Here is a 14,953-nt window from a genome sequence, read left to right as displayed (position 1 = left end):
AAAATAATTTTTGTATAAAATTTTACAAGTAAAATAGCAAACTTGTTTTATTTATAACTTTTTGTTTAAAACTTCAAATAAGATGATTCTTGAACCTAACTTAAGGTTTTCATAACCAAGGAGTCCATTTTTCAACTCAAAATTTCAAGATAATGTATGAAAATTTCAAAATCAAGAAGATAGATTATATACTTAAAGAAAACTTGCTAACATAAAGACTTAGAGATTTGAGATAAAACCCCCTTACCTTGGAGATGCAAATTATACTCTAAGAAGAAAATGAAGACTTCAAGGTTCTGGATTCCCTCTCCTACTTCAATTTTCTTACAAGAGTTTAGACCTCTCCTTCTCTATTATTTTTGATTTTGTGAAGATGTGTGAAATGAAGTCCTATTTATAGGAAAAATCTTGGACAAAGGGATAAGGATGAATTGATGGTAGATTTATAAGATTACTTAGTGAGGATAAGTTTATTTTGACCATATAGAGAAGCTTGGTCGAAATTCCCATTGTAGGAAACTTCATGGTAGTTGCAAGGAGACTTGTTGACTTTCTAAAAGACTTGTTTTTACTCCAAAGTGTAAAATTCATATCTCTTGCCACACACCTCCATTTCTAAATTGCATCGGTGAAACTAAAACCCTATGTCTCTAGAACATCTCAAACCAATTTGAGCTCAATCTAATAGTTAATGAATTTGGAATCAATTTGTTTTTTAAAATAACGCAAAACATAACGTAAGTGATGCTAGTTCAAACTGCAAAAATTATTTAAGTACTATGTCTTAATAACTATGCATAAAAACAACATTATGATGCAAAGGTTAACGAAGCGAGAATGAAATATTTACCAAGGTAATTCAAAATTGGACAATAGGTGGAGACCTAACTTGTATACACCTCGCCCTTGGAGGTGTATACCAAGGTTAACGAAGCGAGAATGAAATATTTACTACTCCTTGTATACACCTTGAATTTAAAATCCCACCAGTCATATTAAAGAACTATTTTTTAAGAATGCTATGTAAAATTTTCAGCCTAATCCAACAGTTAATAAAGCGTTAATCACAATTTTACTTAGGCAACTCCAAAATAATAAGTAGTTAGCACAAAAAAAAATTATCATTTACATTGTACAAAGCCCTTTGTCAATTTAATTATGAAATCATAAAATTACTTCATTCTACATATTTAAACACGAAAGTTAAATATAATTAATATAAAATAGAAGGTCTAAATGCCTTTGTTGTGTCGCTTCCGCTGCTAAATTGGCAGACTCAATCTGTTGCAAGGCTAGGTTGTGCTGATTCACCATATTAGCATTTTGTTATACATGGTTGATATCATTGCTTCTATAGCACCTATTAGATGAGGATTATTTGAGGTCGGAGGGGGAGGATGTGGCCTTGGTGCCATAACTCTGTTCATACCGAGAAAAGAAACCATCAGTCAAACTTAAGGATACCGTTTTGACCATTAAAAGTGTCACATAGAACACCCAACAAAAACTAAGTAGGCTCACAACTACGTATCCTAAAGGAACTACTACTCTGATACCAAAATGTAACATCCAATTTAATAGTTATAAACTATTAAACACAATATTATAAAGTGATATGGCAAAACAGATAGTAAACTACGAACATTAAAATATTAGTACAATTATCCCAAAATAACCATAGCAAATATTAAAATATATACAAAAGTTTTATGTTGAGATAAAAAGGGTCACTATCTCTAAACAGACAAAACTACTTTATCTTATACTATGATCTACTAGAATGTATCACGACTCCCAAGAAGAGGAGTATGCTCACCTGCACTCTCCTCTGCTCACACAATTAAGTGATCATTACAAAAGAGATAACAAGACACAATAGCATAAACAACGCAGGGTAAGCTAATGTAGACAATGAATCATATTATAATTGAAAACAAGAACATACACGTCATACCAATACACAACAAACCTAATAATTTATCTATATAAACAGAGAACACTGACTCAACTATCCGGATACATGCATCTAACATCGAATCCACTGGTGGTCTACACCTGCTAATGGTTCCCAAACTCTGTAGAGTTTGGCCTTAAGGGGTTATTACCCAACCATCAACAAGGTAAATCCCCTTCACGCCTAGGACTTGATCTAGTCTTGTGGCTAGGATCTCCTTCATCTCTTCACCACATAATCTACTCTCTTTTACTTAAGCTTGAGTAATTATTAAAGAAAGGATACCAATCCGATAATAAATCCTTATGTTGATGCGTACACTAAAATTTCACATAGAATTTCTCCTTGGAATTCTTTACATAATAACATAATTCATACTCATACCCAACTACTCCGTGCATATCATGGTAATAAAGGCTATAGAATTCAAATTAATCATACTCAATCCTTTCACACAAATTAAAACAACAAACAGTAAAAACAGGGCAACTAGTGCTTAGCGTCAGGTTCCAATGCTGAGCGCCATTTGCCTCACATTATTCAGCGCTTAGGGCCAATTCCCACTGCTTAGCGTCCATAAAATAAATCTCTTCCAGACCTATAGTGTTCCTAGCGCTAAGGGACCACTCAGCTAACCCTCGGCGTTAAACGTCTCGCATTTACGCTCAACAATGGTGCTTAACGCTAATTACCTCGCATTTTCCAATGCTCAACGCTAATTCTACCGGTTAGCGTCACACCATAAAACAACAATTCTGGGCTTTTTTTTAGAATTCTAATATCTATTTTCATGACTCTAAGTGGTATTGTTATTGTAGACACTTGTTCAAAATAGTGGTTGGTAATATTAATTAGGGTCATGACTCAGGAATTTATCCTCTTCAATTACCTCAAAATTCAAGTAATGCAATCAAATTTCAATTCAAGCATAAACATCAGTAATTCACCAAATTACAACACACATTTTAGCAATTCTAATTACATCACAATTAAATAAGATACATTCTTCCAATCTAACAATTATTAGCTTCCTTTACCTGATCAACAAATCCCAGCTTCCAACAACAACACAAACCCCTTTTACGCTATTGAACGCGTAGTTCAATTTTAGAAATAAGTCAAACAAGATCAGGGTACACCATCAGAACCACTAATTAGAGAAAATTCACAAGGTAACCCCATAATCTACAAATGATCCATCACTGGTCACATGAAAAGAGGAGAAGAATTGTCTGAGAATTGAGTAGAATATCAACTTACTCAATCGAGGAAATTGATTGGACGAACTTAGAGATTTCTCTGCAGGGATCACCCTAGCAGCCTTTGATCACCAAACATATGAGAATACATTGAGAAAAAGTAAAGAGAAGAGAGAGGTCCTAGAAAAGTGTTTCTAGAGAGATAGAGTGTTTTTAAGTAACGAGATCCTTTTATGAAATTTCTATTTATATTTATGAGTTTATTCATTAAAATAATAATAAGATCTCATTATTTTAAAACAAGATTTTCTAGGTTCTCACATGAAGTACTTTTTCCAAAAATTCTACTGTTGTACGCTTCTCAATTTGGTCTAATCCACATGAATAAATGTCCGACTAAAGATGTATTTAATAGTTTAATTAAAGTTTTATTATAAGTTAAAGTTAAAGTTAATTTGTTCCTCTGCCTGCCTAATGGGAGTGGGTAAAAAATTCAATTTTCTTTATCCAATCCACTTTTGTTCCAATCCAATTAATTTAAGATCCATTTTATTAAATGTGTAATCTATTTTAAATCAATTTTATTGAATGTGGATTTCAATCTGATCTACATTTTATATATTGTTTGGATTGAATATCCATTCTCTAAATTCCGAATTCAACCGAGTCAACCGCGACCAAAATTTGGTCAAATTTGGCCTTGGCCGAAATTTTGGCATATTTAGTTGAGTTGTAATGTAGGATCATCTCGAATTTGGAGATGAAATTTGCCTCGAATGAAAATGAGTATAAACCCTAGAACAAAAATGGGAGAAAATGGAGGACGTCAATTGGGGGTTTTGCGAAACGGGTCGAAATCACGCCACTTGGAGGAGGTTCCAAGATAAGTGAGGAAGATCCGCCACTTTGAATCGAATATTCAAAGATAAGGACCGGTTGTTCGAAGGAGAACCTCCAGACTTGAGATAAAAACTCACTGTTTCATAATACTCAAATCTCAATACAAAATGTTTCACAAGGGCTTATATATTATGGGCCAAAACACCAAAAAGCCTAACACGACTAAAAGGTTCGATAAGGCCCAAACAAAAACATTACAAAAATTACCAAAAGATTTCCTATTCAATGATCTGAAGCTAATCCGAGATCTTTTTGAAGGTCCTGGACATGATTCCATCAACTGCTCCAAAATGCCTGTGATGACCATAACCATGCCTCCATCGAGTTGGCCCTGATTAAAATTTGGCCTAACATAGTCGAGTCGGCCTTAATCAAAATTTGGCCGAGTCGATCTCGGCAGAAATTCGACCTACTTGACCCTGGTCGAATCAAACTTGGCCCAAATTTCGACCCAAATTTGGGCGAATCCCCCTTTATGAAATTTTGCGTATACGATCGAGTCGGCTGAGATCAAAATTTGGTCGTATTCGGTCGAGTATGTCGTACTAAAAGTTCGGTCAAATTCAGTATAGTCGGTCCCAACCAAAATTTAGCGGAGCCAACACTGGCCCAAATTTGGTCGTTTTTGGTAAAGTTGAGCCTAGGTAAAATTTGGCCTTATTTAGTCAAATCGGCTTCTACTAAAATTAGGTCGTATTCTGCCAAGTTTTCACCAGTCATAATTTGTCCGAATTCAGTCGAGTCAACCCCGACCAAAATTTGGCTGAGTCAACTCTAGCCCAAATTTGGCGGATTCAGCCATAACTTAAATTTGGTTGTATTCGGCTTAGTCGACCCCGAATGAAATTTAGCTGTATTCTATCAAATTTGGCAGTGTCGGTCACGATCAAAATTGGGACATATTTGGTGATGTTGACCTCAACTGAAATTTGGTTGTATTAAGCCAAGTCAGTCGTGACCAAAATTCAGCTAAGTCGACCTCAACCGAAATTCTACTAAATTCGATTGTGTTAGCTCCAATGACACAAGTTTTCAAAAAATCAATTCAAATTTCTTTTATAAAAAGAGGATTCTGGATTTTGAACTTGATCCAAATATTTGGATTTGGATTTAAAAAAAAAATTCAAACTAGTTTTGCAAATAAAATGGATTTGGATCCAAAACCTACTCCAATTATTTATATCTAAAATGGATCTGGATTGAATCTTTGAAAATCCAATCCATGATCACCCTTGGTGCCTAACCCACTTTTCAAAAAGGTTTTGGTTAGACCTAATCCATGGACAATGGATCAATTTGGCACCTCTAATTAATGAGCACGCCATTGCAAAGTCGATAAATAAGATCAAATTATTTACTACATTATGCATATTGTTGGGTTCTAGAACTTTCTTCATAACAGTCATGATTTATCTACATGCAAACTAAGTCCAAATTATGAAAATGATATTTTGAAAGTTAAAATTGTTTACTTTATACATTATTTTGTCCTATATGCTCTTTTTGGTTTTGTATGGTGATTTTCCTTCAATTCCTTTAAAATTTCAGGCCTCAATATGTACAAATTGAAGAAATTGTTCAAAACGTAACAAATATTTTGGGTCCCAAAATTTGTAGTCTTCCAAAGGATGAACTAGTTGGGATAAAGAGTCGACTTGAAATATTAGCAAATATTCTGTCTTGAATTAGTTAATGATGTTCAAGTTGTTGGAATAAGTGGGATGGGTGGCATAGGAAAGACAACTCTTGCTCGAGCTTTATACGAAAGAATTTATCATTATTATGATTATAATTGTTTTATTGATGATGTAAGCAAAATATATCGAGATTCAAGTTCATTAGGTGTACAAAAGTAGTTAATTGCTCAGTCTCTAAATGAGAAAAATTTAGAGAATTCGAATTCTTTTGAGGGAACATGTTTGGTGTGGTCTAGGCTGCACAATTCTAGGGCAGTTGTAATTCTTGACAATGTTGATGAAGTTGAACAACTAAGGATGTTTATAGGGAACAGAGACAGTTTGTTGTATGAATGCTTAGGTGGAGGGAGCATAATCATCGTAGTTTCTATAGATGACATTTATCAAGTCCATCCATTGAATAATGAAAATGATATGCAATTGTTTTGTAAAAATGCTTTCAAAGTTAATTATATTTTGAGTGATAATAAAAAGTTGGCTTATGATGTACTATCTCATGCTCAAGGTCATCCTTTGGCAATTAAAGTTATTGGGTCATCTTTGTTTGGTAGAAATGTGTCACAATGGAAAAGTGTATTGGCTAGACAAAAAGAAAATTAAAGTAAAAATATTATGGATGTTTTGCGTATAATTTTTTATCAGCTTGATGAAGGAGACAAAGAAATATTTTTGGATATTGCATGTGTTTTATCCAATTTTGATAAGAAGTATACGGATGAAGTTCTAAACTTTTGTGGATTTGATCCTTAATATAGTCTACAAGTTCTACTTGAGAAATCACTAATAAGAAATCCTAGTGAGTTTATTTATATGCATAACTTGTTGAAGGACTTGGGCAATGTATTGTCAAAGAAGAATAACCTAAGGAACCCTAAAGAGGAGTAGGTTGTGCGATTACCAAGATTTCCGCAAAGCAATGTTGAACAATCAGGTAAATTTAATAGATTCAATTAAAATTTTACGTTGCCATTTTTTTAGAATATGAAAATCCTTCGAAAAATAAAACAATTTTATTCTTTGCCCGTAGACAACTGAAATTCTTGAAGTCATGGTTATTATTTCATGTGGAAATTCTAAAAGTGTGATGGTAGATGGCCTATCGAAAATTAGACATCTTAAATTACTTAAACTTGAGAATGTGAACTTTTCAGGAAGTCTCAATCATCTTTCGAATGAACTAGGATATCTTACTTGGAAGAATTATCCTTTTCAGTGTCTGCCTCAAATTTTTTAGCCAGAAAAACTAGTTGAAGGGATAGAGCTTCGGAAACTCAGTCCATCGATTGATCTTCTAAGGAAACTTAATGTTTTGAATTTGAAATACTCTAAAAACTTAGTAAGCTTACCCAATAACATATTTGGCCTAAATTCTCTTGAATATCTAAGTGTCTCTGGTTGTTCCAAACTTTTTAATAATGAGTTATTAGATGAAACAAGGAATACACAACATTTCAAGAAGCTTGGTTTAGATTTGTTGTATTCTAGAGCACAAAGAGAGTCAGTTAGTTGTTTGTTGCCCTTCTCTCCTACTCTCCCTTGTTTGTGTATACTTGATTTAAGATTTTGTAACTTAGTTCAAATCGATGATGCCATTGGAAAGTTAAGTTGCTTAGAAAGGATAAATTTAAAGGGAAACAATTTTGTTACATTACCTAACCTTAAGGACACTTTCAGACTGAATTATTTAAACTTACAACGATTAAAATACTTGCATGACCTCCTTTCACAATCTCATTTGCCCTTAAAACTTTACAGACTTTCGTTTCAATATTTTGAATCCTTCCTTAATCATATAATAGAGGAAGATGAATGTTTGGCACTTTCCTTAATCATATAATCCTTCCTTGCACTTTCCTTCTTTTAATCTCTTTTTGTGCTGGAAAACAACTATTAACGCATAACATAACTTTGTCGTGGTACAAGGCGAAATTTCTTACATCCACTTTATTTCGCCAAAGTGTCAAAAATATTATCCCTAGAAGTGAAATACCAATGTGGTTCAACAATCAGCTTGTGAGCATGGACAATTCAATAATCATAGATGCCTCTCCTCTTATTCATGACAATAATTGGGTTGGTGTTGTGTGTTGTGCAATATTCAGTACAGGTATTTTAGGTAAATTGAATTTTCCAAGAACAACACGCTTTTACAATAAACAATTCCTATGGTTTTGAGAATAGATCTATCTGTGGACCACTCAGATCATATGTGGCTATTTTATCTCTCTCGTCAACAGTTTCCCTCTGAACAATGCAAAATTTGGGGCACACTTTGTGACTTCAAATTGGAATTTGCAATACCGGACGTGATAAGAATTCCTAATGAAAACAAGGATATGGACACGATATTTGTTGCATTTGAAGTGAAAAAGTACAGGTATTAGTGGGTAAATGAGCAAGATCAACAACTTTCAAACTTCACTTACAATGACTCATGGTTGAAATTTGGAAGGTTTGAAGCTCAAGTTTTTAAGTAAAGCATTTAAGCTACAACTCCTTCAAAGTAAAGAATAGAAGCCTTTCTCAAATGTGGAGCCACGATAGAAGCAATAGTGAATTCAAATTCCTGTAACTTTTCTTCCAACCATTCCACTTCTCTCTTCACAAGACACAAAATTGTTATTGTAAAATTCACTTGTTTTAAAAGTAAGGTGAGAGCAAATTATCATTGTCTTTACTTACAAGATACAATCCACTTCAATTATGATATTTAATTTTTTATTTTGTCTTCACATGAAGTTAAGGTACTTAATGTTCTACAAATTTTAATTATGACTCATGGGGAGGTACTTAGTATTACTATCTCACAATAACTTCCATGTGCAAAGATAAAATTAAGTAAACAACTTATTTCTACTATCATATTCAAAATATAGCAATGAAAAATAGAGGAAGAAAAAGGCTTTGTTATCGTTGGATAAACTTAAATGTGGGTAGTTGTATTTAAAAATAAGTTGTTATGTTAACTATGTTAGGGGATTGCAAAGGTTAGGAATGCTTCTCGTAAAGATTATGACATGTAATAGAGTTCATTAATTATGATTTGATAGTAGTTTACCTAAGATAGCTCGATGGAGGAATCTAGATAGACCAAGTAGCTTAGTGGAGCACGTAGATAGCTTGGTTAAGTCGGTGGAGCAAGTGGAGAGCTCAGATAACTCGGTGAGGCATTTGGAAAGTTTAGTGGTGCATTTGGAAAGCATGTTATTTAAATGTTAAAGCTTCTAAGAGGTGTTTTGCAACAAAAAGTTGAAAAAGAAGTTAGAAGCAATGCAGACTTACTAGCAAGGTTAGAGAGAAGGAAACAAGTTTTTCATAAGTGGCACAGGAAACTTGAACAAGATGTTTCAAGATTGCAAGAACAATTCTGATGTAGGATTATCTTGTTCCTTTTAGAAGACTAATGAATATGGTGATGATTGATTAAGAAAACCAAGGAAATCCCCACTAGACATTAAGATAACAACCTATCTAGATGTGAAGGTTTCTTTCCAAGGTTCTAGAGAGGAGAAGAATGGATTGATGGAGAGTAAGAAACCAAAAGGAAAAACATATAATAGAAACAATATAAACCAAGAAGAGTAAAGAAAAATAAAATGAAAAGCAAGGGAAAAGGGAGGAATGGAGGATTCACGCCACTACAAGGCTAGGCTAAAAGAAGCCATGGCAACCTTGAAGATGAGTGGTGTATGCCGCCACTTGCCAAGGCAAGATAAGGCTTGAAAGAACTCCACCCCCTAAGGAGGAATGCTCTCGCAAAAGGTTGAAACACAAAGTGTATAATTTCTTCAAAATGTTCAACCCTTGTACAAATGTTGGTGGTCTCCTTAAATAGACAAGTCTAGGGCCCCCTTAGCAAAACAACAAAGTAGAAGGTTACAAAAGAAACCTAGCATGTTCTAGAAAGTAGGTCAACATAGGGTGAACATGGGTGAAATTTCGTTCAAGCCATCTAGGTGGCAAATCTTCATGGCCAAGGCTTTCAAAGGAGGGTTCTAGAAAGATCTAGAAGACTTGGTGTCCAAGTCATTTGGGCCTCCCTTTTCTAGATGCTTCTAGAAAGTCTTGTTCCTTCTCTCTCTTCCTTAGGACGCCAAGTATATCATATGTGGTCCTCCTCCTTTCTTATTCCTACAAAAACAAATTAAGAAATTTATTAGCATGTTGGTTTAAGGTTAAGCTAATCTTGGGTCAACAAGTCCACCCTTAAGTCAAGGTTAACAAGTCAACTCAAAATAGTCAACCACAACCAACTTCAAGAAATTGAAACTAAAGAAATGGAAAATAAAGATAGAGAGAATAATGCCTTCCCTTTTGTCATGCTCCTAGTGATATTCCTAGGGTTGGCCTCCTTGGAACTTAATGAGGTTGTCACATCTTCATCATCCACCCCATTTTGGAGAGAATTCGACCACGAATTCTTAAGCCCTATATCAAAAGGAGAGAGGTCACTTACATTGAAAGAGTTGCTTACATTGTAACTTGAAGGCAAATCCAACTTATAAGCATTATTATTGATCCTCTTGAGGATTTGGAAAGGTCCATCCCCTCTTGGAAGAAGTTTGGACTTTCTTTGGGTAGGAAATCTTTCCTTCCTCAAATGAAGCCATACCCAATCCCCTTCCTTGAAAAAAAGTTCCTTCCTTCCCTTGTTGCCTAGTTCTTGATACTTCTTCACCTACCTTTCAATTGCTTCCTTGCTTGTGTGTGCAAGTCTTGGATCATTTTAGCCTTTGCCTCTCCACCTTGGCAAGTCCATGCCTCTTGAGTGGGAAATGGAAGAAGATCAAGAGGAGTTAAAGGGTTAAAACCATACACTATTTCAAAGGGAGAGTGGGAGGTCGTAGAGTGCACAACCCTATTGTATGTAAACTCTACATGGGGAAGAAGCGCCTCCCATTCCTTAGTGTTGTGGACTATCATGCACCTTAATAATTGACCCAAAGTCCTATTGACCACCTTGGTTTGACCATCACTTTGAGGGTGACAAGTGGTGAAAAATAGGAGTTTGGTTCCAAGTTTTCCCCACAAGGTCCTCCAAAAATGGCTTAGGAACTTTGTGTCTCTATCACTTACAATGGTCCTAGGTAGGCCATGAAGTCTCACTACTTCCTTGAAGAAGAGATTGGCAATATGTGTTGCATCATCAACTTTGTGGCATGGAATAAAATGGGCCATTTTAGAAAATCTATCCACTACCACAAAGATGGAATCCCTACCCTTTCTAGTCCTTGGGAGCCCTAGAACAAAATCCATTGAAATGTCTACCCAAGGCTTGGAAGGGATGGGTAAGGGAATGTAGAGACCATGAGGTTGAACCTTGGATTTGGCTCTTAGACAAGCTAGACAAGAATTGCAATGCCTATCAATATGCTTGCGCATGTGAGGCCAATAGAAGTGTTCTTTGAGGATTTCAAGAGTTTTGTTAGTCCCAAAGTGACCCATTAAGCCTCCCTTATGTGCTTCTCTTATGAGTGATACTCTTAGAGACCATTGGGGAATGCAAAGCCTTTTACCCTTAAAGAGATTTTGGTTGGAAAGATAAAAGTCTTTGCTTCCCCCTTAGTGGCATTCACCATAGATAGAAGCGAAATCATCATCCTTTTAATATAACTCCTTAATATGATCAAAGCTAAGAAATTTGGTTTCAAGCATGGAAACGAGAGTGTGCCTTCTTGAAAGGGCATCAACCATAATATTGGCCTTTCCTTGTTTGTGTTTGATCATATAAGGAAATTGCTCTATGAATTCTACCCACCTTGCATGTCTTTTGTTGAGTTTGCCTTGACTTTTCAAAAACTTAAGAGCTTCATGATCACTATGGATCACAAATTTTTTAGATAGAAGATAATGTTGCCAAGTTTGCAAGGTCGTCACAAGATCATAAAGCTCTTTATCATAGGTAGAGTAGTTTAGATGACTTCCTTTGAGTTTTTCACTAAAGTAGGCTACGGGGTGGCCCTCTTAGAGGAGCACGACCCCAATGCCCACATTGAAGGCATCACACTCTTTTTCAAAGGTCTTGGAATAGTTGGGAAGGACTAGGAATGGTGCTTTGATCAATTTCTCTTTTAATGTTTCAAAGGCCTTTGTTTGATCAATACCCCACTTGAAGTCAACTCCCTTCTTTACCAACTCATTCAAGGGTGCGACTATGGTGCTAAAATTAGGCACAAATTTCCTATAAAAGCTGGCCAACCCATGAAAGGACCTTAGTTCACTAACATTCCTAGGTGTGGGCCAATCTTTGATGGCCATGACTTTCTCTTGATCCACATGGACCCCATGTTTGCTAATTTTGAACCCAAGGAAGATCACATGATCCATGCCCAAAATGCATTTCTCCATGTTGGAAAATGAAGATTGCTTCCTTAGGGTACTTAGCACATCCCTTAAGTGTTAAAGATGGTCTTCTCTAGACATACTATAAATGAGTATGTCATCAAAATAGACCATAACAAATTTTCCCAAGTATGGTTTAAGCACATGATGCATGAGCCTCATGAAAGTGTTTGGTGCATTAGTCAACCCAAAGGGCATGATTAGCCATTCATACAATCCAAACTTGGTTTTGAAGGAGGTTTTTCACTCATCTCCTTTCTTGATTCTTATTTGGTTGTAACCACTCTTCAAATCTATCTTTGAAAAGATGGTTGCACCATGAAGCTCATCAAGCAAGTCATCTAACCTAGGGATGGGATGTCTATATTTGATGGTGATATTATTGGTGGCCCTACAATCTATACACATTCTCCATGTTCCATCCTTCTTTGGAACTGGGATCACGGGCATAGCACAAGGACTCATACTATGTTGCACATATCCCTTTTCTAACAAATCATTGACTTGTTTTTGAATTTCTTTGGCCTTCTCGGGATTCGTCCTATAGGCTGGCCTATTGGGCAAAAATGATCCTTGGATGAAGTCAATTTGATGTTCTATACCTATTAGAGGTGGAAGTCCCTTTGGGGGATCTTGGAACACATCCTTAAATTCATCTAAACTATAGACAAGTCTTTAGGACACTTAGGAGAGGGTTTTGAAAGGAAGGAGAAGACTCACTTGGATAAGCAAGAAAAACTTGTGCTTAAGAAAATATTACCTTTTTAGCTCCTTTGAAGGAGATCAAGCTCTTCCTTGCTTCCTTAGTGTGCGCCATTGGTTGCGCCTTCTCTTCCTTTCTTCTCTCGAACATTTGTTTTTGGTCATCACTTACTTCTTTGGGGGATAAAGGTAGTAATGTGATCCTTTTGCTTTGGAAGTTAAAAGAAAATTTATTGGAATGGCCATCATGGAAAGCTTTTTTGTCAAATTGCCATCATGGCCTTCCAAGAAGTATGTGAGTTGCTTCCATGGGCACTAAGTCACACAAAACATTATCCTTGTAATTCCCAATGGAGAAAGTGATGAGAACTTGTTTATCCACATTTATTTCACCATTTTCACTTAATTAAGATAGCTTATAGGGCTTGGAATGAGGGATGTTGTACAAGCCAAGCTTGTCCACTACCTTTGTGCTAGCCACATTCACACAACTTCCACCATCAATAATGAGGGAGTAAGTCTTTTTGTTGATGAGGCATCTTGTATGAAAAGTATTTTCCCTTTGAGATTCAAATTCCTTTGGAACTTGGCCCAACATGCACCTTACAAATAGAAAACCTCCTTCATGGGGTTTGATCTCATCTTCACTTGAAGGAGAAGAAATGTGTGATGAACTACTCTTGGGGGAAGAGGGAGGGGAATGTTCACTTTCAACTTCTCCTTTAGAGTTCAAGAACATGTTCCTCTTTGAAGGGCAATTGGAGGCTATGTGTCCAAAGCCTAAGCATTTAAAACATTTGATAGAACTAGTTCTTGGCTCTTGAGAAGAAGTTGGTTTATCATGCATAGTGCTAGTCGAATTGGGTTTAGGTGTGGGGTCTTGGGAGGATTTGGAAGGTGTCTTAAAATCCTTTTTCTCCTTACCTTTCCAAGGTTTAGAGTAGTAGTCATTGTATGAAGTACTCTTCTTGGCCTCTTGTTTTCTTTTCAATTGGTTTTCAACTTTCAAGGCCAAGTGCAAAACTTTGCTAAGAGTGGAGAACTCATACAAGTCAACTACATCTTGAATTTCCCTCCTTAGATCACTCACAAACCTAGTGACTTTCTCTTCTTCATGCTCATCATGGAGTCCTACCTTTAAGAGCATGGACTCCGTCAATTTGAAATATTCTTCAACACACATAGACCCTTAATGAAGCCTTTGGAGCTTCAAAAGAGTCTCCCTCCTATGATAGGAAGGTATAAAACGTTCGCACATTTTATCTTTAATGTCCATCCAAGAAGTTGCGGGTGGCTCTTGGTTATAATTGTCCATACAAATTTGATGCCATCAAGTCATGGCATACTCTTTTAACTCTAAAATTACCAAGTCTACTTGCTCTTGATCACTAACTCTATGAATGCTAAAAATTTCATCCACTTTTTGTTCCCACTCCATGTAAGCATTAGGGTCATGTTCTCCTTTGAACTTTGGGATTTTGATGGAGGGAGGTTGCCTTTGATGTTGCACTTGGTGCCTTCTTTCTCCACCCCCTTCGGGCCTTCTTCTTCTTTCCTCACTTCCATAAGAGTCCACGGAAGGAGATCGCCTCCTTGCCCTTCTTCCTCTCTTGGTTGGATTTCTTGATGTTGTTGAATTTGTTGTTCACTTGTTGTATTTGTTGCATTTGTTGTTGCATGTACATTTAAAAGGCTCTCTCTTGTTGTTCCCTATCTTCTTGCCTTTTAAGTTCCATTTGTTGGAGAAGGCTAGTGACATCAATGATGGTCCCTTGATGTGCCATGGGATTCACCACTTGAGGTGAGTATGGAGAAGCCAAACTTTTTCCCTCTCTTGCATCCTCCAAAATCGGACTCAAATCCATGCTTTCCTACAAAACAACTCCAAAAATCCGAGACAAGTAAAGAAGTTGGTTAGCAAATGATAAGAAATTCGTGACCAAGTATGGTCAAAATAAACAACCCAAGTGTTTTGGTCACACTCCCACCCCCACACGGCAAGGTTGCACTTAAATTCCACCAAAAAGGAGTGAAATACTTTCAAAGTTTTTGGAAACCTTTTCAAGACAAGTTCAAGTGGCTCGGCCACTACACTCAAAGGAAAGTAAAGGAAGAAAACTACTAAGACAAAACAAAGAACCTAAAGACAAGCAATAAAA

At 36.1% G+C, this 14,953-nt stretch overlaps 2 pseudogenes; one reads left to right on the top strand and one right to left on the bottom strand.

Annotated features, from left to right (window-relative positions):
- The first annotated feature begins 837 nt into the window (after positions 1-837).
- On the top strand, positions 838-11,656 carry LOC114170266 (TMV resistance protein N-like; annotated as a pseudogene).
- A 679-nt stretch (positions 11,657-12,335) lies between these two features.
- On the bottom strand, positions 12,336-14,659 carry LOC146881707 (uncharacterized; annotated as a pseudogene).
- Positions 14,660-14,953: the final 294 nt, after the last annotated feature.

This window comes from Vigna unguiculata, chromosome 11 (genome assembly GCF_037176805.1).
Source record: "Vigna unguiculata cultivar grain cowpea cultivar isolate G323 ecotype 2 chromosome 11, ASM3717680v1, whole genome shotgun sequence".
NCBI classification, from domain to species: domain Eukaryota; kingdom Viridiplantae; phylum Streptophyta; class Magnoliopsida; order Fabales; family Fabaceae; genus Vigna; species Vigna unguiculata.
The sequence above is the reverse complement of the archived record's forward strand: the minus strand, read 5'-3'. Positions and strand labels throughout refer to the sequence as shown.